Below are 4,691 nucleotides of genomic sequence, written 5' to 3'. Positions count from 1 at the left end.
CTTGGGAACCATCTCATAGAATTGAAAATAATAGGAGCTATATATATTTACATAGGTCTAATATGCACATATGTTTTCTGCATGTACACCCTTATGAAAAGTATAATTTGTAAATTTGACACTAAGAAATTAACAACCATAATTAGAAAAAATCAATAATTAGGAAATAATACAATGGAAGTTATATGAATAGTTTCTCTCTCAAAATAGCCTACTGCACATCATTCATTTTTTTCCCATCATGACAATACAGTGCTCACTTAATGGAGTGAAGGGAAATTCAACACAATATATTATTCCTAATTAAATCGCATTTTCTATTATATTTTCACCTAAAAAGTTAACAACTCCTTCATCTTACTAAGCACATATCATATGCTGTGGCTATAACTTCTGTTATTTGAGGTGATCTTAAGAGACTTTAGACTCTCCCTCTCTCTCTCTCTCTCTCTCTCTCTCTCTCTCTCTCTCTCTCTCTCTCTCTCTCTGTGTGTGTGTGTGTATTTTCCGTAAACTGAGAAGATTCCCCTGCCGTTTAAAGAATGAGTTGTTTACCTCCCTTTGTCATATCTGAATTGACAGCGTATTACTCTTGTGTTTGAGGGTGATTGTTAAGCAAAATAAGTACCACTTTAACTTCAACATTGTGTATGATAACGTTACTGATGTAGGCTTATGGAAGAATCCAGTGGACATGAGGAGAATTTTGAAGTTGTATGTCCCCACATGAGGAAATAAGAGGTACACTCTTTCAGCAGAAGCACAGAGAGTTAATTAATGAAGGTGCTCTTCTCAAGTGGGTGCATGGGACTGGCGAAAGCAAAGAAAAAAAATAACTTAATATTTCTAATGTCCCTACTATAATAAGTTGGGACATTTATGTGAGCCCAGTGTACTTTGGAGGAGGGAACTCATTTGCACACTACAGGGTTTTCCATACATGCTCCAGTATAAGCAGTTCTACATATAATTTCATATGCTTCATATCTCATTACTACATTAAATCTGCAAACAGGGTTGTGCAGTTTAATATTTTAATGAGCCCTGGGTTGCCTTTGGAGACTCTGGAGTGCTCTGTGAATGAGCCAGTGGCAGTGATGCTGGCCAACTTTAGTTAGCTGGTGCCAGAACATTTGTAGACTTATTCTTTGTTTATTTGTTTAGTTTTTTTTTTGTTGTTGCTGCTGTTTTAATTTGCCAATCCTGTAAGGCTTTTCATGAGGCTTGCTGGACCCATCAGGCTCTGGCTGACTCTCCAGCATCAGGACAATAATTGATCTCATAATTAAGACAGCAATCGATTTGTTGTATTAGTTACCTTTCATGCTGTTGTGAGAAACACTTTGTAAAAGGCCACTTGTGCTCATTCAGCAGCATGCATACTAAAATTGGAATGATAGAGAGAAGGTTAGCATGTACAAGGAAGACACTTTATGTGGTAATGTGTGTTTATAGAAGACAGAACACAGGGGATTGAAGAAGGGGTAAAAGATTCAATGAAAGAAAATGATAAATTTAAATGCATTCATACAAGTGACACATGCAGGATCTTTGGGACACCATAGAAAGAACAAATCTATGGATTATATGACTGTAATAAATAGAAGAATTCCATGTCAAAGGCATGGAGAATATACAAAATGTTAGGAGAAAATATCCCAAATCTAGGGAATCAGATACCTATAAAGGCAAGAGGCACACAGACATTCAAACCATTTTAGAAAAGAAACTATCACTGGGCGGTGGTGGCACATGTCTTTAATCCCAGCACATGGGAGGCAGAGCCAGGCAGATCTCTGTGAGTTTGAGACCAGCCTGGGCTACAGAGTGAGTTCCAAGAAAAGGCACCAAAGCTACACAGAGAAACCCTGTCTCAAATAACCAAAGGGAAAAAAAAAGAAAGAAAAAAAGAAAAGAAACTATCTACAACATAATTCAAACTGTAAATATACATAACAAAGAAATGATATTGAAAGCTACAGAAGAGAAGGCCATGTTACACATAAAGGAATTCCCAAAAGAATAGCAGATGGTTTCTCACTAAAAAATATTAAAAGCTAGAAGGATTAGGAGCAAGATACTTTAAGTTCTGAAAGCACAAAGATACCAACCCAAAATACTATAACCTGGGGAAACTGTCATAATTGAAAAAGAAGTAAAAACTAAAGGAATTTGTGACTATCAAGCCAACCCCAAAGAGAATACTGAAAGAAACTCTTGGGAGTATAAACAAGGATAAACATGTCCAAGAGGGTATAAGAAAAGGAAATGATGCTTAGATAGTTGTTATGCAAGTAAGGCTGAGAAAACAAACACCACAAAACCAACAGAATGACAATAACTAATACATATCTGCCAATAATTACTTTTAGTATTAATGATCTAAATTCCCAAATCAAAGGAAATAGGCTAGCCAACTGGATTGAAAGATAGGATCCATCTTTTGTTGTCTACTAGTAGCACACTTCACCTTTAAAGATAGACATTACCCTAGAATGAAAGGTTGGAAAAATATTTCAATAAATGGCACCAGGAAACAAATAGAAGTCTCTATTCTAATTTCAGACAAACAGACATTAAGTGTGAACTAATTAAAAGAGATAAGAAACTCACTTCATCCAGCCCAAGGGGATAATCCGCTATGAGGACATCACAATTCTAAATACACATACACCAAATTAAAGTACACCAAATCTCATAAAACAAATGCTACTGGGCTTAAATTAATAGGTCAGTCCCAACACAGAAGAGTAGTACCCCATTTTAAGCTATGGACAGGTCATCCAGACAAAATAGTAAATGGAGAAGCATTGGATTTGAGTGATATCATAGAAAAAAAAATGGACCTACCTAATAATTACTGAATATTCTACCCAAATTACACTCAATATACATTCTCTTCAGCAGCCCAGGGATGATTTGCTGTGGGATGTCTTTCTGTATGCTGTGAATATATGTTGTTCTCGTTGGTTAATAAATAAGCTGCTTCAGCCTATGGCAAGGCAGCTGAAGGAGAAGCAACATGCCAGCAGGCCAGTAAAAACAAGGAACACATGGCAAAACATATAGATTAATAAAATGGGTTAATTTAAGATATAAGAGCTAGGTAGCAAGAGGCCTGCTGTGGGTCACAGTTTGTAAGTAATATAAGCCTCTGTGTGTTTACTTGGGTCCAAGTGGCTGCAACATCACGGGTGGGAGAGATTTGTCTGGACCACGAGGGGCCTGGTAGGATCTGAGAAATTTACAGATACAATGATTATATAAAATAGGCCACATATCAGGACACAAAGAAAATTTCAACAAATATCAACAAATATGGGACAATTGAAATAACTTTGTGTATCTATCTTAGAATGATGGGATAAAGTTTGAAATCAATAGCAAAAGAAACTCCAGAAAATATACAGTCTTATGTGAGTTAAATAACACATTATTAAATAAAGAACAGGTTATCTAAAATATCACTAAGGAAATATAAAAAATCAAAAATCCTCCCAGTAAATGAAAATGCAAAGATCTACAAAGCTCTAGATACAGTCCTCATAGAGAGAACAGTCTTAACATGGAAATGTACATCGCCAAGTATCTATGCCTACCTACATTAAACACATCAGTGAACTCAAGCACATAGTTTAATGATGTCCCTTAAGAATTTGGAAAAATGTGCAATCCAAACTCAAAACTTTAGACTCGAAGAAATAAGTAAAACAAGGACATAAATGTAAAAAAAATTGGAAAGAACCAAATATTACAAAGAATCAATGAAATGAGCAATTGGTTCTTTTTAAAAAAGATAAACAAAATTGAAAACTCTTAGCCAAATTAACCAAAAGAAAGAGAGAACTTAATAAAATTAGAGTTGCAAATGAGGACAAAAGATACTAATGAATTTTTTTAAATTATAAGGACACACTAAAAACCTATATTGTATGAATTTGGAAAGCCTAAAAGAAATGGATGAATTTCTAGATGAGTAGGCCTATCTGCACTAAATCATGATGGGATCAATAATTTAAACAGGTCTATAACAATCAAGGATATTGAATCAGTCATAAAAACAAATCTCTGGACCAAGGAAAGATCTGGTCCACAGGGAAGCACAGCAGAATTCTGCAATACCTTCAAGGGAATTCTTCTGCATTCATGTACCTTGCCTCTCTATTCACAATACCTAGATACTGAAGTCAGCATAGATGCTTGTCAAGAGATCAATGGAAAATGAAAATGGGTACATATATGCAATGGAATTTTATTTGGCTCTAAATAAAATGATATTACAAAATTTGCAGGAAATTAATGGAATTGAAAAACATTATATTTAATGAGGTACCCTAGAACAAGAAAAACAAATGACACATATTCTTTTTCATTTGTAGAACTTTAGCTCTATGTGTTCAGTTAACTTGGAATCTAATGATGATAGGAAACTAGAAAGGAGAATTTGGGGAGCATCTTAGTTTCTTTTCAGCAGCTATGTTAAAACAGTAATGAAAACCAGCTTGGGGAGAAAATGACTTATTTGATCTATAGGTCATAGTACATAATCATCAAGGGACCCCACAATGGGAACTGAAGAAGAGATATAGAGGAATGATGATTACTACCTTGTCTCCTCTGTTTCATTCAGCTATCTTTCTTATATAGCCCAGGCCTACTTGCCTAGGAATGCTACCACCCAGAGTGGAATA

The 4,691-nt window shown here is 35.2% G+C and overlaps 1 pseudogene; it reads left to right on the top strand.

The window, feature by feature from the left end:
- Positions 1–1,359: 1,359 nt before the first annotated feature.
- On the top strand, positions 1,360–1,453 carry LOC114701619 (annotated as a pseudogene).
- Positions 1,454–4,691: the final 3,238 nt, after the last annotated feature.

Source organism: Peromyscus leucopus, chromosome 19 (genome assembly GCF_004664715.2).
Source record: "Peromyscus leucopus breed LL Stock chromosome 19, UCI_PerLeu_2.1, whole genome shotgun sequence".
NCBI classification, from domain to species: Eukaryota; Metazoa; Chordata; class Mammalia; order Rodentia; family Cricetidae; genus Peromyscus; species Peromyscus leucopus.
This window is presented reverse-complemented; position numbering and strand designations above follow the sequence as displayed.